The sequence below is a fragment of the Odontomachus brunneus genome, unplaced genomic scaffold (genome assembly GCF_010583005.1).
Source record: "Odontomachus brunneus isolate Ranch 3 - 2012 unplaced genomic scaffold, Obru_v1 Obru_scaffold_023, whole genome shotgun sequence".
NCBI lineage: Eukaryota > Metazoa > Arthropoda > Insecta > Hymenoptera > Formicidae > Odontomachus > Odontomachus brunneus.
In genome coordinates this window covers 1,692,893-1,716,250 of record NW_022639473.1, presented here as the reverse complement: position 1 = coordinate 1,716,250, position 23,358 = coordinate 1,692,893, and the positions used below count along the sequence as shown (strand labels likewise).

At 45.8% G+C, this 23,358-nt stretch overlaps 1 protein-coding gene across 5 annotated transcripts in view; it reads left to right on the top strand.

The window, feature by feature from the left end:
* LOC116842222 (immunoglobulin superfamily member 10-like) overlaps window positions 1–23,358 on the top strand; it is a 155,808-nt gene that overhangs the window by 12,795 nt on the left and 119,655 nt on the right. For 4 of the 5 annotated variants that reach the window (XM_032811118.1, XM_032811117.1, XM_032811114.1 and 1 more), the window contains exon 2: window positions 369–548. The exons of the other annotated variant lie outside the window; for it this stretch is intronic. The gene's annotated coding sequence lies outside the window, so the exon portion shown is untranslated. The remainder of the gene's footprint in view (window positions 1–368; window positions 549–23,358) is intronic. 5 annotated transcript variants of the gene reach the window in all.

Genomic DNA, 23,358 nt, shown 5'->3' with positions numbered 1-23,358 from the left:
GAGAGAGAGAGAGAGAGAGAGAGAGAGAGAGAGAGAGAGAGAGAGAGAGAGAGAGAGAGAGAAAGAGAGAGGGCACAGTTGATATAATTTTCTCCTTTAATTGCGCGAGTATTTGCACGAGAAACAACGTGCGGAATAAACGTCTCTCCACGCGCGCGAATACTCTCCACGGCTTGCTTGCGAATAAGAACGCGATAATCCGTGTACGGAAAGCTTAGCGGACGAATCGTGCGGCCTCTAAACGAGCGGTTGGCGAGACGCGTAGAATCGCGAATCGCTGGTGCATAGGAATTGCCTCGACACATCGAAGTGTGACGCGCACGATTACTCTCGGCTGAGCAATACTCCGTAGCGTTCCGATTCCGCAGATGCGCCGCGCTGTCTGACAGGATACGCATCCTGGCCGACCGTGAATGAGTGAATACCACCACTGCTACCGCTACCACTACCAGTGCTACTCGAAGCGATATTCCGAAATGCCGCCGCCATCGCCGCCGCCGCGGAACAGCTTCTGCTTCGCAGTGATAACGGCGTGATTCGGACGAATCGTGAGTATGACTCCGGAGGAAATAAATCATTGTATAATTTAGCCGCTTAATGCGCCAATGAGGGTAAAACGAAGGGTGGGAAGAACAGTCGTGTTATAGTCTGCAGTAGAGAGAATAGAGGGGGGAGAGAGAGAGAAAGAGAGAGAGAGAGAGAGAGAGAGAGACTTCCTTCTCTTCGCGACGAAACATGCCACGAAGGAAGAAACTGCAATTTTTCGGCGGTGCCAGATTTTGCTCGCATGAAGTAGACCAAAGAAAATAATTCGACAAGAAAGAATTAGAGAAAGAGAGAGAGAGAAAGAGAGTGTACATAGGCGAAAAGTAAGAGACGGAAATTCGAAAAACCAGCACTGCGGCGAAATGCAGAAAAATATATACTGCACTCAAATATAAATGGTATTTATCTCAAATATTTCACGAGTTCGTATATATCTGTAAATCTATCACAAGTCCATTGCAAGCATCAAATTTTTTAAAAACACTCTGAATCCTAGTAAATTTAGTATTTTAATCGAGAATATTAAATTCGAAGAAAAATTCGTTTTGCTCGTTGCATAGAGTCGAGCCAACTTTTCCTGTGCGATAAAGTTCTTTAATCTTCTCGCAAAGAGAATAAATTCTCCTTTCGAGCATACGATAATGAGCTTTTCTAAAATTTCTGATGAGTGGATTTTAAGGTTATTATCAAGAAAATATTGTTTGTTGATTATAACCATCACTCAAAAGGAGGAAGGAGCAATCACCTTTTCTTAGCAGCGGAATGATATTTTTTGGCACTTGGCGCCGCTGCCGAGAGAAAAAGTAAGATCGACCGTTGACGTTGATTGATAATTGATACGACAGTGCGCGCTCGCGCGCGTTTATTAGCGCATCCGCGTGTCTCCCTTCGCTTCGAATCGATAGCACCGATTTACATATATTTCCCGATAACGTCGCATATTTCAACGTGGCGCGTTAGAGCTGTAATCGCATGTAATTATTTCGCGTATATGCGTGCGTGCGTGCGTGCGTGCGTGCGTGCGTGCGTGCGGGCGAGCTTGTGGCAACGCTTCCTGACCATTCTGCCAGGGCTTTTAATTTGCGTCCATTTTAAGGCAACACCTCGACACGCAACGAGATTTTATCCGCAATTTGTTAGCACACAGATCCTTTGAGAGTCGGTCGCTCGCGCGCGCAGTGGCAGTGCGCTGTGTATTAGTTAGATTAACAGCCGGATGATAATTGGAACACGACGCGCGATTCCCTTGCGTCGCTCCGCGATACCGTTGTCGCAGAAGCGCGACGTCACGGAGAATCACGTTTGGTTTTTATTTATACGCGCGCTTTATTCACTTCGTTCAGGACAAGTGCGTCGAAAAATCGCGGAGCTGTTCACCAAGATTTATTTTGTCCCGCGTCGCGTGTGTAGATTATCGCGGCAACGTTTGCTCGCGCGCTGCTTACATTATTATTATTATTTACATTCGCCGGCTCTCTCTCTCTCTTTCTCTCTCTCTTTCTCGCCATAGCCTCCCTACGGAACGCATAAAATTCGCGACGGTGCGCTGGCGATTCCGCGCGCGATATGGCATTCGCGAAAATGCATTTTCGCCCCGGCGTATTTAGCTTTATCGCCCGTTCCGATTCACACCAACGTTTCATTACACACCGCTCAGGCAGGCTTGGGCAAAATATTTCACGGCGGGAAACTAAGACGCGCGGTATCTCCCGCATATTATACTCCGCTATTTGCATTTCCTCGCCAGGCGAGGCCGTCCTTATACTAGATGGGAAACACTTTTCTAGTCGCGTTAATAAACGAAATTCGCGCCTGCTCCTGGTCTTATGATCGGTGTGACGGCCCATAAAATAGCGTTGACGAACGAATTGAATTCGCGTTGCGTTGCGTCACACGGGCACTCGTCTCTTTACTCGCGGACGCCTGATGACGATAGACTCAAGAATCGGCGAACAATCGCCGAGGCGCAAGAACGTGGCCCGCTGTGTCCTCAAAATTAAACGATAATTCATAAGCGATCAGTCATACTTCTTGCCGCGAAAGTGCACCGGCGTCATCGTGACTCTGTGCATTTTCGAGCGATTAAAAGCGCGAGTCGGGAACGAATAAGGGGTGTACGTACAGCTTATTTGCGCGGCGACGTAGTGCCAGGTAAATACCTGTATTATAATGCGGCTGTTACGTACGTACGTGACGGCCGCCAAGTCAGCTTGCATGCGCGGGATGCCGCGTCGCGCCACGTAAGGTGAAAACGGGTCAAGAGGATGCCGGCATAAGAAAGTTAATACCGCATATGTCGCAGCTTGCCGAGCGTGGCGCGGGACGTACAAGAAAGCGCCACTTTTAAATGATAAATTACTTCTAATGGCGTCACTTCGCTGGCTGGCGCGAACTTTGATGAGTTTTTATTCGGCGCGTCTTGCTCGCGCGCTCTCGCTTAATCCCAACAAGCTCAATCTTTATGACGTCTAATTTTTTACCGCCGCCAATCATTGCAATCGATACGCGCCGGGGCGAAACGGTGAATCCTCCCCGACGCTCTCGCCGCCCGGCGAGAGTCTCTCCCTTGACGCGCCGCGGCGGCTAATGACCCCCGTCTCGTCGTAGCAGCGGCGTGTAACGCCGACACGGCAGTGTCCCCGACGTGGCCTTAGAGATCCTCGCTTAATATCAACGGTTCCCTCAACAATGAGTCGCCGGTGTTCGTGCTCGCTCCTGCGAATGAATCCCGTAGACGGAAGCGCGCTACGGGGATTCCCTTAACCCGATTTACATTCCGCGAACCAGCTTAATTGGAGAAACGCGAGCCGCTACTAGTCTCTATCGCTCTGTACTAAATTCCAATCAACGTCGCGACGATGTTCTCACGATTGCTACGCCGCGCGCAATCGGCGGCCTGGCTCTAATCTCGTCGTTCTATTTTTGATAACGCGCTACGTTATTCCGGACGATTACATCTTGCATTCTGCAACAGCGCGCCAGCGTTGATGTATCGATATGTTGATATTTTGCGACGCGCGCGGTACACGTTACGTGTCAGGGGACGGCTCGCGGCGATGCTCCCCACTTTAACGTTTCAGGCGATTACGGCAATCGTGTTGTGGCGTCGTCGATGTAGCATTTTCTTTTTCTCTCGCTCATCATCATCGCCATCATCGCTATCACACGATCATCATCATTATCACTTTTCTCTCTCTCCCTCTCTTTCTCTTTCTCCCTTTACCTCTGTCCGTCTCAGCGTACACGGCAGCAAATTACAAATTTCGAAATTGATGAACATCAAGCAAGTTAATTAACTATTTAATAAGCAAGTTAATTAACTAGGGTGTTTGACTAACTACCGCCGCCGGGATGAAAATCTTATGAACGTAAATATTCGCTCGTAATGATAACGAAAGTCTCGAAGTGAGATATAAACACACGTACATGGTTATATATTTGTACGCACACACTTACACATATATATGATTACGGGGATATTAATTATTTCTTTTTAGCGCGGCGTGCACGCTACGCTATGGCATGGCCTCGTTGTATTTCACGAAAGTTCGGTGAGCCGACAGAAATAAGTGGCAGGCAATGCGGCATTAAGACAACTAATTAAATATTTTATAGTGGAACAGCAACAACTTTACCGGTAAATCTCACACGAATGGAAATCTCACGGCTCGCGAGGAAGGGCCTCTGCGTTACAAGGCTGTAATATAAATTGTAAAGTCTTCGTAGCTATCTCTCGGCGGGTGCTCGCGACACCAGCGGCTAACGCCGCGAAAGATGAATCTTCATCGCCGTTTCCGTTTTCGTCGGCGATTTAACCGCGCGATTTTAACTCTTGTTACCGGCCCTTTTCCACTTGCTCTTCTTTCTTCACCTTGCGCCTTTTTCCCTTCTGAAATATCTGGAACATATATAGACGTTTTTAAACGGGTTTATTAACTGTGTTTGAAACCTGAAATTATATTCAAATTATATAAAATTTAACATAACATTAATCATAGTAGAATACACTCGTGATTAAAGCTTCATGCGACTTGTCTGCATTTATGAGAAATTTAAAACTGAATATCGCAATTTTGCACAATGGCCTTACGGTAAAAGCAGTACAGATGTCTATTATTACTGTATAACTTGGTCAAAAATTATATCATCCAAGTAGAAAGCTCGTTATTATTAAAGTTATATATTAGAAAACACAGCGTAAAAAAAGAATAATATTCACTACATTATTTTTGTGCAATGGCCAATTGTAGGCCAGAAAACTGTTGTTTCATGCTTCGAGTAGCATTGCACTGCGTGATATAACAATATGAAATTAGCTTTAAATTAACTTTTTGTTACGTACTCAGATAAATTGAATTTTTGATACGCCACTGTAAAACATTTTTTGAACTTATCAAAAATATTTTACGACTCATTTGTCGAAAAAACTACGGTTTTATATACAGGGTGTCCCGCGTAAGATGTGCCAAAAGAAAAATATAAATAGAATAGATAAAATTGAACAAAAATTGTAGAGGTCATTTTTCAAACAACCACGTAAAATTTTGAGATATTAATAAAAATAGTTAAGCATATCAGCGCGGAGACGCGATAGGCGGAACATACGGCTCGCCGCGGCCGGCGAAGAATATGGATGAACGCACACGTACACGGACGCACTCAAGGAGCTATCCATTTTCATATGCCAAAAGACCCACCTCTTTGGCCTATAAGATAGGCCCGCGAGCAATCTATTTTTTTCGCGGGCCGCGGCGAGCCGTATGTCCCGCCTGCCGCATCGCCGCGCTCTGATATGCCCAACTATTTTAATTATTATCTCGAAATTTTACGTTGTTGTTTGAAAAATGACCTCTACAATTTTTGTTCATTTTTATCTATTCTACTTATATTTTTCTTTTGGCACGTCTTACGCGGGACACCCTGTATATTTATCTGACTGTCTGAGTATGTAATACATGTTAACTTGAAGCTAATTTATTAGAATTCGTCTAAACGAATCCGTAGTCCTGACAGACCCGACGCTCGTGATAATTATTTGCTGTGTGGGAGCGTACCTCGCACGACCGCGGCTTATTATTAGCACGATCGTCGATTTATTCAGAGGGAAATATATACACGATTGTCGTCGTCGTCCTCGTCGTCGTCTGGTTATCTCCCGCGCGGCCGTAACGTGGGCCATGTTGAATGTAAGCCGCATTGCCGGCGACAGCTTGATCGCTCCTTAAATTACTTTCCACGCCCGTAAGCATTGCTCGTGGCGGTGAAACGTTTAAACTTGCCTTCACCGCCCCCGCACGACGTCCTCTAGGTAGATGCGATTCGCGCATTCGTTTAACTCGTCGGTGTTTACGGCATCGCGAGATTATATCTCGCTTTATAACGGTGTACTGCAACGAATGTTTAATGGAGTGGTACAATAGGGGGAGGGATATATACGTGCCTATGCATCTAATTTATGACTTCGTCCTAGAGAGAGAGAGCTCTATCTCCAAGCTCCTGTTCGCTTCTCCACCCTCGTCGTTCGTCCTTTCCTCTATCCCACATCCTACGCGCAGCGAACGCTACGAATTCTCTCGTTTCCTCTCTCTCTCTCTCTCGTCTCCTTTCGTCCTCTCCCTCGCTCATTCGCTACAATACCGGATCTTACCTCGATACGCTCGTAAGTTGCTACGGAATGTCGTCTTGGGGGCGAAAGTTCGCAGTCGCGGTAATTGAGCCGCCATATCGCGCGCAGTTATCGACCGCGAATCCAGGATTGCAACGTTATACCTTTGAGAGTGATTTCCCGTGGATGTCGGGCGCAGTCGTTACTGCGGGTAGTCGCAATGTAGCCTTGGCTACTTACGTCCTGACGAAACGTGAATCGCGGTGAGGCGAGGAAACGATCCGCGTGGCGGATTATACAATAATGAAACACGATGTGTAATGCGTATCTAATAACTTAAAAGTATTCTCACGCCCTTGCGATGCACACGGTGCGCGCGCGGGATGTTACATATGTTACAATAATGCGGCGTTACCGTAAAATACAATTCTGAAGAAATTTGATTTTCTCTTCCTCTCTCTTTCTCCCTTTGTCTCTCGTTCTTCCTGCAACGTAGCAACAAACTTCGCAACTTGACGTCATAGCCGAGTTTGGTAGCCGTGGCTTCACTTCACCACTCACTTGCGAGACCGTGTGTCCGAGCGCGCCAATTGTCGCGCAGTTTCTCGTATCGATATTCTGAAATTTATCGGAAATACGTCGGCGTGATAATTTCGTGGCGATTCCGAGCGTTCGCTAAGTCGGGATAACGCAGTTCCGCTACGGAATCTCACCTCTATTTAGAACTAGCCGTACACACGCGCAGTTAATCAACCGGCCTTTCGTACCTTCCTCGTTCTCCCGATAATTCTCGTTTCGAGTTCGCTTCTTCGGTAGCATTTCGAATCCTCGCTCGAAACTCCGTGTCTCTCTTTCCCTCTCTAACGGTAGCAATCAGCTGCGTAGATCGATATATCGGATTTAAGGGGCCACTCCGAATTCTTATTTCCATCGTATCAGCTCGATTATGTTCGTTCTCGAAAGGTTCGTCTCACGATCCCTTCAACGTTCCTCCGAGTGCTCTTTCTAAGAGGATCAGGAAGCGTCCTAGAATGCGTCGCAATCTACTCCTGATTTCTTGTAGTTTAATATTGTTAGGTCTTGGGTCGTCGGGGGCACTACCGATGTCTGAGGGGAGACTGAAAAGTTGTGCTTATACCTTCACGTTGCTTGGAGATCCCCCGACGTTTCTCGGCGTATTTTAAATAGAATGCTCTCGCGATTGCGCTATTTTGCGATATATCGAATTAGGATCCAAGTTTTTTTTTCCAGTTTGCGGACGTGATAGGAGACGTTTCACGTCGAGGCGCGCGATAGCTATTACTATTTGTTAATGGAGATTCACAGTTACGAGAGTGATCAATGCTGGGAATTGAAAGCCCCGCTTCGTAGGAAGCTTCGCGCTTCGTAAATTTTAATTAAAAAGCGCCCGAAGCCGGTCGATGAATCCGCGTCCCGAAGGAAAATCTGCAAGAAGCACGACGGGGTGGGTGCTGGTTGGAACGCGCGCGGGGTGTCTTGTGGAAACTTGCGTTCGATCGAGCGGCTGCGGCGGAGAAATTGTGTATTCGGTGCGTCTCGTCACGCATTCGCATCCATTCGTTTTTTACATGAGAAGCTAAAGACGAGAATGGTGTATTAGCGATGTCCTTGATCGTATTACACCCTCTGGCTCCGCGCAAAGCACCAGTTGACTCCCTCTTTACACCAGTAGGACCATTAAATTTACATAAAAATGTCTCCCCCTCCCCCGTCAGATCGAGCCATTCGGCGTGGGCGCAAGGTCGAAGAGGCCGAGTTGATCTCGGAGTGCGGCTTTATACTGCCAGATTAAAGGAGTGAGAGTGTAACTTTTAGTCCGGGAATAACTGCTGAACCGAGTCAGTGTGCGGGTAGATAGTCGCGCGGGAGTTTCTCGTATTTTCCCAGCTCTTATAACGCGAAGAGCCATTCCGCGACATTTTCTTCCGCGGCATGTAAGGTTGGAGTCTTGAAGTCACGGACTGCAGTTATTACAATCGAATATTACACTCGAACATTAAGTTGGCAAGGTCATATTTTTGAAGAAAGACGCGGATATACACCGAGAGAAAAAAAAGTTTCGTTGATTTCACAAAATACCAGCATCTGCGACAAATGGTTGGTATGGGACAGCAAATGACTCGGTCCTGGTGGAAATAAATGATTCGATATTTTCAATTTGCTGCTCTTGAGCAACATTTCTATATGGAAGACATAACTAACCTGGCCTAAATAAACGAGAACAAGTGTGCCCTGCATCTCAGGCAATGTGTTAAAATGACAAATAATGAGACATGATTCGTATGATCGATGATCGCTTGATCTGTTTTTCCTTTACGAGCATCAAGCGAACGTGCTTTTGTTCTGATAACTGAAGGATTTTTTTCAGTGTAGATGACTATCAACTTGTGAATAACTCTGGAAATGTTTCACGCGCTGTTTCAGACGCAAGCTCAGTTTGCGTCCGAATTTGAAATTCACATGCAAACAGCCGGGCACGCTCAATTTGCGCACGTTTAAATAAAAATTAACGAACGCAGGTTCACCTTCGACCGACCTCTCTCCCTCGATACTACTGTGTCTTTCGACGCAAAGAGCCGTTATCCATTATTCCATAGGGCCGCTAATGACAAAACAGAGAATACTCGCGGCGATTCGTATTTTCACTTCTTTTCCGCTCGTTCTGGCGACGGGACGGCAGGCAGTAGAAGAAAAAGAAAATAGCGTAGCCGAATCTCGGGTCCCAGAGACCCATTAACGCGCCAAGGGAGAAACTTTCCACGCGAATAATGCAAATTATCCTCGAAACGCCCGAAGGTACTCGCGCGTTGCACTTTGTCTCTCCTTTCCGTTCGAGCCTTTCTTCCTCCTGGTTCTAGCCTTGTAACCAGTCTCTATCTCGCAACACTCCGGTTCTTCCTCGCCCCCGCGCCAACCCGCCCGTCCTCCACCACTTTTACCTTCCCCTCGCTTGCTTGCACACTTGCCCTTCCCTTCATTTCCTACTCCCTTCGTGCGAGATTTAATCGTTCGCACGAAAGTCCGACCTCGCGACCGAAACGAGTTAATCCGTTTACGTTTAATGCGAGTAGGAACGCGTGAAATCTACTCGGAGAGAGTGGCGGAAGCACCGCCGCGGCCCGCCGCCGCCGTCATCTCTGTCACTCGTCGGCAAACGTATTATCAATACTGTCGGGAGATTGACGTTCGAGTTTTCTTTCTTTTTTTCAATTGGATACTGTGCAAATGCGCGCCATCGATCCCTAAGTCGTTTTCGAGTAATCTCGCATTGTCATTTCTTTTGCGCGGTAACTTTCCTCATCGGCAATCAGCGCGCGATTTACGTCGACACTTGCATACATTTCATGATATAATGTTAATAGGCAATTAGAATCGCAATAAAGAGAGACAATGATGAGGTAATACGCGCTTTTTGTGAATGGACTCTCTCTCTCTCTCTCTCTCTCTCTCTCTCTTTCTTTCTCTCTCTGTGTCAGTTTTCCTCTGAGCTACAGATAGATTGACTTTTTACTCGAAACGTATCGGATCATCCAGCCAGATGAATCGTGATCTATTTAATATTATCTGTCACTCATATTTTGTCCTCTGTGATGCTCAGTCGTGTAACGAAGCCTAATTATAAAATCACCCGGTACGCGCAGATAACGTATGGGGTTATTTCCATGCGGTTGCATTGCCGCGACGTGCCGTATGCTTAATTAATTCCAGAAAAAAATTGGTACAAAGCGAATCACTGGATTCAAAACAGCTGTCGTAATGCATCATAAGATTTTTTTTCAAAATGGAGATTCGGTCGGAAACGACGTGTCGTAATGTATCAAATATCGCTCGCATGTTTTCGTTTGTTTCTGTTTTTTTTTTGTTTTGATATCTCTCTCTCCTCTCTGTTCTCTTCTTCGTTTTTTTTTTTTAATTCTCTTCCCGTTGACGCAACATCGTGTACGCAGAGTTGTACGTCATATATCCGATCTTATTAGTATGCTGCCAACTCCGACAGATTTTTTTTTACTTTTAATTATTCTATAACATGTGTGCGCGCGCGCGTGCAACGAGTAAATATATACACGTACGTTATGGCAGAACGTTTTGCGTGAAATAATGTAGCGTTAGATTCCACGGAGCAGCTTGCACATTATGTAGCATTCAGTCTGAATGTACAGTGCAATCGTGCAGCTAGTTCCTCATGCAGAGCGCACGTACATTATTCACTAGGGTTTTTTTCTGCTCTCCGCTCTTTTCGATACATACCTCTTGTTTATAACGCAGGGAACACGTAGAGCTTCATATTACCTTTGCCGACCGCGTCGGATTACCTTTGCTGTGCGCGATACGAATTATTAAATGATTTACATATTATAGTATATGTACATATTTTATGCGCATTTTATGCGCATGAGATAGTGCATTGGCAGAATTATGCTAAAACGGCACGATAATTCTGACAATGACGATCCATCGGCAGGAGCGGCGGGGCTCTAGCGAATTATCTAGCTAATACGGCAGCGTATCGCGATTGTTATCGCGACATAAGCGAAAAACCGGCGCGAGATGATAGGCGACGGAGTCGCCAGCGTTAATTCAATTTCGCGACGGAGAAATGTGACTGGGAGCGCGGGAGGAGCAGAAGAAAGCTTTAGCTTGCGCGCGCGAAATGATGGCCATTTGCGATCTTATCGGAACGTGTCCGTCCGTGGGCATCGCGCGGCGAGAGAGCGGAGGGGCGGGGGAGGGAGAGGGAAGGATAGTTGGACTCTTCATTTTTTATCCCACGATCCATAAATTACTCGGCGATTCCGGAAATTATAGATCCGCCTCGATCGACCGATACCGCGCTTTATACCAATCTCAGAAGCGCGCGCCGCATAAAACACGTCACTCGTGTAATCGAGTCGGCACTTTTCACAGCGAGAGCGATTTCCTCTGTACGTAACACAGCATACCCGCACAGATACGCAATCGAACCGTGAAGACGAAAAGACGAAAAGAGCCGCGGTGAAAAAGTCGTCTCGATAAATCGAAAAACATCAATGTTTATTGCAGCAGCAGCAACAGCAGCTTACGATGGGCAACAATGGACCGATTATTTGATAGCCCTCGAAAATTGCGGTATTGGTACAGGAAATTTCTGGTTTTCGTGCGCTTCGACGAGCTGCACGATATATAAAACTAATATTTACGAGCGTTGCTTCCGCGGCAGTAATATTTTGCCTCCGAAAACCGTGGACGAGGTTCACATTGGGACACGAGGGAATAAAAACGTTGTAAATATCGCTCCCATCACTGATCTATAAATATACCGAAAGATAAAAAATTGAAAGGTCATATTCGTGGGGTTACTCAATTAACGCACACTGCACCCTTTTTCCTTTTCTCTCTCTCTCTCTCCCTCTCAAGTCTAATTAGAATCGTTTTGCACTTTCAACTTTTTCTGGCGTGATGACCGAGCTTATTTTTTTCATCTGGCATATTTACCGGTTGTATTACGAGTAAGCTAATTTTCCTGCCGGTACTGGGTTGGAAAATAATTTAAAACGTGCGAAGTTAATACGCGAAAATATGCCCGAGTCGAGAAATTTTGATTTTACATTAACTATACAAATTTCATTAAAGTCAAATAAAATCTTAAAAATTTAACTTTGTACAAGCTATATTGTCCTATTTTATATCATAAATGGTTATTTAATTCTAAGGTTTTTCAAAACTCAACATGAAGAAGGTAACAGTAATTGTTTGTATAACCAAGATAGGACAATAGCTTGTATGATGTCAGATCTCGAGGTTCTCCGTTGATTCTTCAAGTTCGACGGAATCTACAGGATTCATGCAAAAGCAAAATTAGCACTTGTCTCTTATTCTCGATACGAAGTTAAGTCTGTTTCAACTGCTATGGAGCTCGTACACGTGCGCGAGGAAATTAAGTTGGATTTTTCATTCGAGGAAAGCGTAATCGTACATCGTTATTATCGATCTGACTTAGTACTCGCGTGAAAATCAGCCCGCCGGAAAGCAGCGTTACGGGCGGAGCGTTCTCTGGTAAAAGCTTTCGTGCCGTATCTCCAGCAACGATGGACACTCGGTAGTAGTCGCATCATTGTAAGTTAACGTTGCACGCACGCTGTATCGTCTCCAATTAGCGAATTTTCTAGTCTCTTCAGCATAAAAGCGCGGTGAGAGGTGAGAGCGCGGGGCTGACTTAAAAACAAGGACATTACCGCGCATTATCGACGTCCGACCACGGCTCGCAGTGTGCCCGACGTAGATTTCATATCCCTCTGGTTAACTGGCATCCCGCATTCCCCAAGACGTGATTAATGGAATTACAATGCACAAAATTAGAGCGCAAAATTAAGCCGTAAACTCAGCGCGCGCGATAAATTACGGGCGGAAACGTTTGCCCTGAAATTACGAGCTGCTCTCGTCGAGAGCGTGTTATCACGACGGCGTAGGAACGGAATATCTATGAATATCCATGAAACTTTTATGGGGCGGTCATTAATATTAAGATTTAAAGGCCGTGTCGAAGTCGTTGAGGGAATTTGCAGGTGGTATTGACAGTTTCGCGGGTTGTTGGCGCGTCCGTGAGAAATGTACATGGTTGCTTTTGGACGATGTATGACGCCGTCGGATAATATGAGAGAGAACTACACGTGAAAAGGGCGCTCTCGCGAGCAATGTAGGACATTATTGGTACAACGCTCCTCTCTGTGTGATACTTTTATTGATTTCTTCGTCGGAGGAGAAATAAGAGGACCATTTTGTCGGCAAATACACTAAATGGATGTACCTTTTATTTTGTGATTTTCGCTTTTAATACCGTAACGAGAAACAAAAGCGCAACCATGTGCGACCCGATACTCATTTAGCCGCTCGGAAAATGACAGTTTACGATATCAAACGATGTATCGTGATCGCTTAATTTTCGTTGCCAAATCGACAGATTCGCGTTGCCCGCGTATAGATCGGAAATGTAGAACACAGTGATCCCTTTTCTTCTTCAAATTCAACCTTGTTTTTCTCCTGTCGTCGAACGATGCTCGCTTCGGAAGATAATTTGTGCCGTCCCCGGATATGAGCGAGAATCGAACTACTTCTAAGTTACGCGAACATCTGGAAGTAAGAGTTTTTAATAATGAAATGTTTCCGGGGGATGGGAGTTCGGATGTTACTCGAATAGACTTTCTAATAATGAAATATCCTACGGTAGAAAGAGGGAGAAAGAGAGAAAAAAAGGAATAGAGAAAGAGAGGGAGAATGGAGAAAGATGAAGAGGAAGAACTCGGCCAGGGGAGAATTGGAATGTCTGAGGGGCTGGATTTCCAGTAATGATATATCCGGAGGGCGACGATCCAAGTCAACCGCTTCTTCTTCTTTCACGGGAGTTAGTCATCCACGCTCCTTAACGACGCCGGCACCGAGAGTCACGCGGCTGCTTAGTCGGCAAACTTCGGCTGATGGTTCGAGGTTGAGTAATCAGGCCGTGTGGCTAATTAGGTCGTTAATGAACAGATCGATGAACGCCGGCCGTTAGAAGGCCTCCTCTTTGACGTTGTTCGACGATGCCATCGGTGGTCGTTGCCAACGAGGCGCGTACGCGAAAATGCCAGATAAATGTTAGCTCGGGATGCGCTCGCTCTGTCACGAAACCGACCCCTGTGGCGAAACGACTCTTTCGGATCCGAAGCTGATCGACGGATCTGGATTCTCGAGGAGGAAGAGAGCAGGGTGATATATCCGAGCGAGGAAGAGGGAACGCACTCCTCGCGGGAGAAACGTTTTCCTTGGGTGTCGCGCGGCGTGTAGGACTTTAAAAAATTGCTCCTCCATGAGCCGCGCCGTCGCCACGATGATTGGGCGTCTCTGGAACTGAAGTCTCATTAGCTTTCATATGGATCGACCTGGGCCACTGAACAATGAATCCGACGTGAAACGACGCGGCACACAGCATGACAAATCGCCCCGGAAACAAGCAGAGACGCGCGACGCACGTCCGCTTGCGGGGATTTCCTAATGTAGATTGATCGTGTTAGATCGCGGTGGACGGCGGATTGTTTCGTGAGATCGAATCAGAGGCTCTGTACGAGATGAAATTCCACGTAGAGAGTTTTCTCCCTTTTCTCCCTTTTGCCGGCGTCTCTTCTCCGTTCCCGGGATGAGCTTTCGGTCCTCGGACGCATCGCGTGTTTCCTGCACATACGTGGTGTGTCACCCTTTCGGGAAAGCTCGAGGCACGTGCCGGACGCGTGCACCGTGCAAGATGACACGTCGATTAACCAGTACTTATTAGGTGAATCGCGCAACGACGGGAAGCCGATCGATGTTGCAGCTCGCTGTTTGCAGCGGCAACCTGCATTAGACTCTGTTTAACCGCCGGCACCGACACCGACCCGTATCGCGCCGCGTACAATCGCGTACAATCGTGTTAGTTTCGCGCTATGTACCGCACGAGATTCGCACGAGATTCGCCGTGGAGTCTGCCTGATATCGCACGCCCCGTTCGTCCGTTTAACGGAACGAGAGTCCGACAGAATTCTCCCCGAGGTCTTCTCTTTCGACATTTTCGCCGCGACGTTCCTGACGATTCTCTCCTCCTGGACGGCCGATCGTTTCCACGACCGACGGTGAAGCTGGCGACGTCTTTTGCGCACGCCAACTGCAGGTGGATGTATTCGTACCACGGAGCGACATAATGGCGATACTGTTCACTTATTGCCGATGACGGCCGCTTCGGCGGACGTATGCGTCGGTACATCCCGGGCTTTTGAGGTGGAGCTTGTGGATTAAATTTCAATGGCGCGTACCACCCGTACTCAAATTCCAGCCAGTTCACGTGAGGCTATCGTCCGTATTTACCTGCAATTGCCGCCGCGTTGTTTTGCTTTTCCGCTTGCGCGCATGCAGATAATACGATTTCGCCGCAGGCGTGGATATCGCGTAGCGGATGATATTGTTTAAAGGGCCCTCCTCTTCCCGCGCGCTCTCTCTTTCTCTGTGTTTGTTTCGTTACGCTACCGTCGAATACCCTCTTTTACTTCCGGAACACCCGAACTTTTACTTCCCTTCTTCATCGTTTGCTTTCCCCTGGTGTTTCTGTGTTCCTCTTTTTCCAGTGTAGTTAGTCGCGGAATCAGTTCTGCCTCGCGCGTGACCCGACATTATTATCATTTGTAGCCGGTCTATCAAGCTTTGCACGAAAAATTGCTGAAGAGAGGTGGGAGGAAGAGGGTGATTTATGCAGCGTTCCTTGCGAGAGCGGCGTGTCGTCGTGACCGAGAATGTGCGCATTAACTTTAACGCGCGGCGCGTGTATACGAATTAGCGCGCGCCCCTTTATTAGCGGACATTCCGCCAAACGGCCGAGCGCAATAAGCCGAATGTTGCACGCGGGCCGGCCGCGGCGCGTTATCGCATAATGCATTATTAATTCAAAGAGCTTTTGAATAGAGGATAAAGCTACGAGGAACGCACGAGAAAAAAAGCCACGTCCTCTTTACATAATAAGCGGGCTCCGATCCTCCCACTCGTTTTTCCTCCGCCCTCTTCGTTCGTATCTACGCCCGCTTCGTCCCTCGTCAACCTGCTCGTCCGCCTGCCACGGAAATTTCTTCCCTTTCTCTTTTCTCACGCTGTCACTCGCTTCTCTTTCTCTCTCCATCTTTCTCTCTGTCACTAGCGCTTATTTCTTCTTTTTTTCCCTCTTTTTTTTGTCTATCTCGGCTTTATGCCATCGCGTTCTCCGTTCGTCGACAGTGGGGCGGGGTAAAGTAAGAGAAAGGACACGATAGCACGTGACGTTATGGAAGTTATCTGTGAAATAGGAATTTGCAGTCGAGAGATGGAGAAGGAGGAGGGGGTGCGCGCGTGCGACGGAACTTTCCTAAGGAGAGCGAGACGAACGTCGAGCAAAAAGCAAGGGAGATAGGACGCGATGTTACGCGCGTAATTAAAATCTTGCTCGGAGTGAGAGCGCAGACGTTTTACGGAATAGGACCGCCGATGTCTGACGGACAGTGACGAACGGTGAGCTTTATTAGCTATTCTCCTCCGTGCAATCGTCCGCGTTTCCAATTCCTTTTCGCCTTACTCCGCTTCCTCCTTTCCTCTCCTGCCTTACTTTCCTCTAGCGCATTAAAAAGTTATAAAGAGAGGAGAACAGAAGAAATACTTTGGAAAAATTCACGTCGCGTGAGGACGCGCGGAAGAGAGGACGCGATATATCTGATTTACCGGTCCATAAATATCCCTAATCTATACCGGAGGCATAACTCTTTCGCCCTTCCACTTTTTGTCTTCCTTTTTTTCACTCTTTCTCTCCCTCTCTCGCTCTCTCCCTCCCCCTCCCTCGGCCTGGCTGTCGCGTTCGTTACTGCATCCCTCATCCCGTATCTATCATTCCCTCCTCTTCCTTTTGTTGGCCTAGTTCCCTTTCCGTTCCGCGTGTCTCGATAGAACGAGGGTAATGGACGTTGTCGTAGCCGCTGTTTGTAATCGCTGCATGCTTGGCCAACGAGCTCGTTGTAATACGGGAACACGGCGCGCGCTAACGCAATGACTTCGCTCCGGCTGACACTTTCTTGTTATTATTTCATTTGAACATTTGAATAGTCTTATTTCTGTGCCCGCGCACAAAGCAACGGCAGCTACGCGCGATACTCCTGTGCACTTCAATATTCGTTCGCGCGCGAAAGCCCGGCAATATTCACCCGTACACTGTGAAACGCGCGCGATGTTTTCTCTCGTTAACAACGGAACGCCACGGCTATTTACCGTTTACGAAATTTGATGATGCTCGCGATCTACAGGGTGTCCCGTATCACCTTCACAATCTCTCGTGAGGACTTAGAACGGATTGAGACGAACACAAAAGTCCCATACCGTTTTGCGATATTCTCAATAATAGTCGAGATATTAATTAAAAAAGATTGGTGAATGATAATGAGCGATACGGTAGATGAGCTGCAATTGCGCCGTCTACCGTTGTATACTTGTAAATTAAGTCAAACTGAACAAAAAAGTCCTCTACCATTTTGCAAATGACAACATAGATTTTTAGATATTAATCAAAGAAAATTGTTACACGATTATGTACCATAATGCACAAATTTTCTTTAATTAATATCTAAAAATCTATGTTGTTATTTGCAAAATGGTAGAGGACTTTTTTGTTCAGTTTTATTTAATGTACAAATATACAACGGTAGACGGCGCAATTGCAGCTCATCTACCATATCGCGCATTATCATTCACCAATCTTTTTTAATTGATATCTCTACTATTATTGAGAATATCGCAAAATATGGTATGGGTCTTTTGTGTTCATCCCAATCCGCTCTACGTCTTCACGAGAGATTGTGAAGGTGATACGGGACACTCTGTATATCCGTGCTATTGTCGAATCCAACGTCCGGATTATCGTCAAGACGCGGCGCGACGCAGATTCGAGATTCCGCGGTGCATCGGTCTTTTCGGAACTTAACCCATAATCTGAAGGAGGCTGCGGCCGACTGAACGTAAATGTGCACGCGCGAGCGCTCCATAACACGACGTCATTATCGTGTAATTACGAAAGTTAAATTTCTAAATGAAATCTCACTAATTAACGTTGCGCTGCGTTCGCTTCTTGTTACTCGTCGGGGGTAATCTTTCGAGTATTACCGGTCACCGCCCGCGACCGTTCTCGTTGTCCCTCTCCCTCGTCGCAGAAAATTATACGGGGATTACGATCGTATCGTCAAGCGACTGACATTAATAATAATACCGGGGCTCTCCTGAAAAAGGGAAGGAAAACTCTTGTCGCACGGAGGAAGGATGAATACCGCGAGTAGTTTATCGTTGTTGTGTTGCGTGACGTAAATAATACGCTTACACTGCTTCATGTTACGCACGGCGGCGGATGCATTCCATTAATGTGGAAAGTTATCCGCAGGTAAAGTATCATTAGCGTTATAAAGTTTCGGAAACAGAGTGCCGAAGGCCAATTCGCTGTCACTCATGGAGTTTCGCGTCGTCCTCTTTCGTCCTGACGATATATACAGGGGAGAAGCGCAGCGCGCGGCAGTATCGTGGTTGACTTTCCCGTTTGCCACAGTATCGAACTTTATAATTAAGCCGGTTTGCCTCTGCGGAGCCTCGTCGCGGATGACGAAATCGATGAAAGAGAAACTCGTCGTCTCGCGGAATAATTACCTCACCGAAAGATAACGATATACGCGCGATCATCTATTAGCGTATCCCCCTGTCTACGGTCTCGAGTTTCGACTGGAATAAGGAGAACGGGGCACGGCTTACGCGTGTTCTCGTGAGACTCTCGCGATTCTTTCCGGATAAACGCCTTGGTCGCCGTTTTGTCTCTTTGTTCACCATGGCATCCATACACAGGGCGTCCCACAACAACCGACAAATATTGAAACGGCACATCGAGGAAAATCCCTCGATTGTCAGAAGAAAAGTACGTTTGCTGTTTGATCATGGTTAAAGAAACAGATCGAACCGTGGCAAATAATTTCTCATCATTTTTCATTTTAACAAACACACATTGCCTATGATCACAAGTCACTTTTGTTCTCGTTTATTTAGTCTAGGTTAGTTATGTCTCCGTCGCAGAAGTGTTGCTTGGAGCAGCAAATTGAACATAAAAAAATCATTTGTTCTCACTACATTTGCTGTCTCATATCAACAAACCATTCGTTGCAGGTATTTTGTTAAATTGGCAAAATTTTCTCTCTCAGTGCGAATAGTATAAACCGAGACGAAAAGTCCTTCGCCGTTTTTTAATACGAGCAATAGTTCACGTGTTATTGGTTTATTAAGTTTTTCAAATTAAAATATCAACTTCCATTTTTTAGACTAGCTTCGTTAGTCTGGTATGTGAGGGAAGAACTCACTGATCTCAGAATAGCGGGGTTGGTCTAGAAGACGGGTCTTCACATTTTTTCGGCGCGCGTCACTATTGCGCTCCGCCAATTATAGGGCGCGCTAAGCATCAAACTTAAATAATTAATAACTCGCCAACTATTGCTCATATTAAAAAGTGACAAAGGACTTTTCATCTTAGTTTGACCTCTACTATCTACTATTTCAATATTTGACGGTTGATACGGAACACTGTATAATTTCCATTAAAGGATTACACCTGGGCGATTTACGTGATATTTCATTCGACGTTTGCGCACGCTGTGATTTCGACGGTCGCAAATATTGACGAGATACATCCTGTATAAATTTTGTTCAGTGTCCGGGGTGCTTACGAAGGTTCAAATATAATCTCGGCTCGTGAGAGATATCCATCGGAGCGATGTATGTATGTGTACACGTACGTTTGCTGTGGCGCGCGAGAGCGGTTTCGCGATGTGCCGGAATCCTTCCTGCCACTTATTGGACTACGTCAAATGTTATTCGTGTTCGCACATACGAAAGTATCCCTTTGTACGTCTTTATCTTCCACGGTGCTTATTAAATATCATCGCGACGCGTTCCATGCGTAACGATACGTGATGTTCGCGACGTTCCCTGGCGATCTCGGAGCGCGAATGGCGTAACTTGCCATTGATTATTCGTCTTCCGTTTCTGGCGCGGATGTTTTTTGTCTTTGCCATTGATCGTTTACACTCGATATACTCTTTTAAATGTTTCATCAAACATCTCCGCCTAATTCTCGCTTCGTTAGTTGCGCGTCTTTTTGTTTGATTATCACGAGCGAGATAACCGACGAGTATCGACGGTTTTCGCGCAACATCGACACACTTGTTGCTGTGGAATCGATAAAAATGTGTCGATACAGGCTATTAAATTTAAGCATCTCCGTGCGCGCATCGCGAAGAAAAATGATCGCCCGTCGTGCTGCATGCGTTCGTTACTGCAGCGCGGCAAAGTCGCAAATTGCCAGCCGCGCGGGACATTACGATGATGAATGGATTATTTCCGTGACGCGACAACAAAATATGGCGATGTAATGCCGCCTAATCGCGCTCGTTCGCCGACGTGACTCTCACTCTTTGCAACGCGCGTTTAGAGATCACGGAAGTGTCTAGACAACGGGCAGATTTACAGATCCACCGTGTGCGCCACGGCGACGATTTATTGCTTGCATGTATCGACATTGAATACATAATGAAATTATTGATCCCCTACCGGTGTGCATTAGTCATGTTGTCTATGTACCGAACAATATTTCTGGCAGACGAATTTACGAGGGCGGATCTGCGCGCACTTTTTGAGCCCGAGTTGCTGTCTCATCCCCCGACTTATATCGGAAGTTAATCGGATGTTGCGCCTGATTTATACAGAGTGTCCGACAATTCGTTACGCAGCCGCGTTGTATAGTTAGAGCTCGTTAAACTGAACACAAAATTCCTACCACTTCGCAAACAATTACGTAAAATTTTGAGTTATTAATCAATGAAGATTGATTAACTGAGAACAAAAAATCTTCTACTATTTTGCAAATAACTGACTTTTTAATTATTAATTAAAGAAGACTGATGCATTGTGCATTGCGCACAATCATGTACCAATCTTCTTTAGTTAATAACTAAAAATCTACGTGGTCATCATAGAGGACTTTTTCGTTTAATTTGATCCAATATACGACAGCAAACGTCGCACATATCACAGCTCACTCATCGTATCACGCGTGATCGTTCGCCAATCTGCTTTGAATAATATAGCTCAAAATAATAGCTCAAAATTTTACGTGATTGTGAAACGGTAGAGGAATTTTATATTCACATGGAAAAAAAATAATTTTTTTTCCATGTGAATATCAATATGCAAAATATATCGTCGTTGCATATTCGTAGTAACAGCAAAAAAATGTTGTTGACGTAACTAATTTTATAAATTATTCATTATCAGAGCAAAAGTAGTTTCGTTGTCAGGATAAAAAAATTTGTTGAGTGTATTTGTCCTAAGAATCACGTTAATTTGTTTACGTTTCACGTTTATCGATGCAAAATAATGTATCCTTAGCAAATTTGCTATCGGAACAAATTTATTTGCTATTGGAGCAAATTTATTTGCTAAAACTGCAACTGCTTATATAAATCCATCATGGTTCACAGCAAAATAATTTGTAAACTCAGCAAATTATATCCAGCAAATAATGATTAGTACTTTTAGCAAATCTTTTTGCTGTCCATATAATAACGAAAAAATTTTGCTAGACTAGCAGAACATTTGCTGGGTCACCAAATTATTTTTCTCCGTGCATTTTAGTGCGTCTACCTGCACAACGCGACTGCATAATAACATATATACGTACACGAAAATAATAATTCTCAAATGGAAAATGCATTAACCTTATAATTCTTAAATGGAAAATGAATTTGTCACAAGGCTTGTTTGTTTCTTTTTCCCCCCTTTCCCTTCGTCCTTCTATATTTACACTTTCTCCACGGCGCGTCGTGAAAGCCGATTGTCCGTGAAAAATTTATCCGACCACCACGGGGGTGAAGGAATCATGAGAACGGAAAGGCACACGAGCTCGGTCTTAAGCCTCGAGTCAACCCTTTACAAAGTGACGACGCCTTCCCCCGGCTCAAGGAAATTCTCGCCAGTGTTCTCCCACGAAGTTCTCAGCGTCTCGTGCTCTCGCGCTCTGGGTGGTCTCCATTGCGCAAGCTCTCTTTCTCTCTCTCTCTCTCTCTCTCTCTCTCTCTCTTGTTTCTTCACTTTTTATTTTTTATTCTATGACGAAGTTAACAGTTAAAACGCAGGAACGCAATCCCGCGTCATAACTAGATTTTATAACCGGAGGGTTGCACAACAACGTTGAATGTTAATAATACTGAGGAAGACGCACGCGACATACATTCACTTCCGCGATATATTACAATGACGCATAATGGGACCTTCGTTCTCGGCTGTGCATTCACGTTGTGGCAAAACACACGCGGAAAAGTAGTAAGTGCGAGGGAGAGAGCGGATTCTCTCTGCGCTGATGCTGAAGATATTCTCTATCGGGGAAATCTTGTGCAGTCGCGTTGCGCGACGGCGTACATCACTTAATGGGTTCTTCCATTACACACGTAATGCGAAATCACATTAGCATCCGAGAAACGCTCGGGCTAAGTCGAAACTCGGAATCAAGGGGGGCCGCGCCGCTCGGGGATGCGCGACAAGCCTCTTGGAGAATTCGGGAACTCGCGGTGGCGATTATGTAGTTTCGCCGCGTAGTGCAATGCGGCATACCTATGCCTTTCTTTGTTACGTTAATGAATGTATGGTAATCGGAGGGATGGTCATTGCACTCAAACAAAAGTCCGCATTTACGAGTGTAGCGCTCTGCCATAATCTCGCTCATTTTGGATAATGACTATTAGTAATAGCAACATGCTTTTTCCCTTATCTCAGTGCTGCGGGGGGAGGCCGATGGGAACTGGTAATCACGATACACGTATCGTATATCGCTTCCTCGTACTTCACAGGCATTGTATGTCGTAATTATTAGAGATCTGTGAATTATCGGGGGAGTAATAATGTCACGATTGCTTTTCGGTAGCCAGTATTTTCTTTTATACAAACAATACGTCCAACCACGCGCATGTATATCCCGATCAATTCCGCTCCGGCATCATGGAAATGAGAACAGCGGGAGCGCACATCGCAAGTCGATACAAAGAAATACAGAGAGAGTGTACATCTATTTCCCCCCGAAGCGTATCGGGACAGACCGACGCGCAATTGGCCGACACATTTACGAGGAAATACACCCTCTCCTGCCTCGCCGCGTCTCGATAGGAAAAAAAAAGAAGGCGAAGCGGAACGCGAGTCAATTAGGGGGAAGGTATCGCGGGAGAGATATATCTATTTTGTATTGTTGGATAATTGGCGAATTAAATTGTAGTTCGATCGAATTAATGACTCGATTAACTTGGCGCGTCCTGGCTTACGCGACTGCTGAGAATATTTATTTATCGTTCGTATCGGCTGATTTTGCATGGCTGGCATTTATCGACATTAAACGTCGAAAATTATAGTTGAGCCGATAATCGAATAACAACATCCGCGGTGTGCAGATCCAACATAGCGATGCAATTTTCCCCTTTGACAAGTATTTTCGTGTCGCCCGGCGTCGAGCAAAATTTTCGCTTCTAGAGTGTCCAAATTGGTTAATGAATCCATGAATAAAACCGGTTAGAACGACGGGACCGTGGACGGGCCGTGTTTATCATCGTCATAAGTTGCTGGGT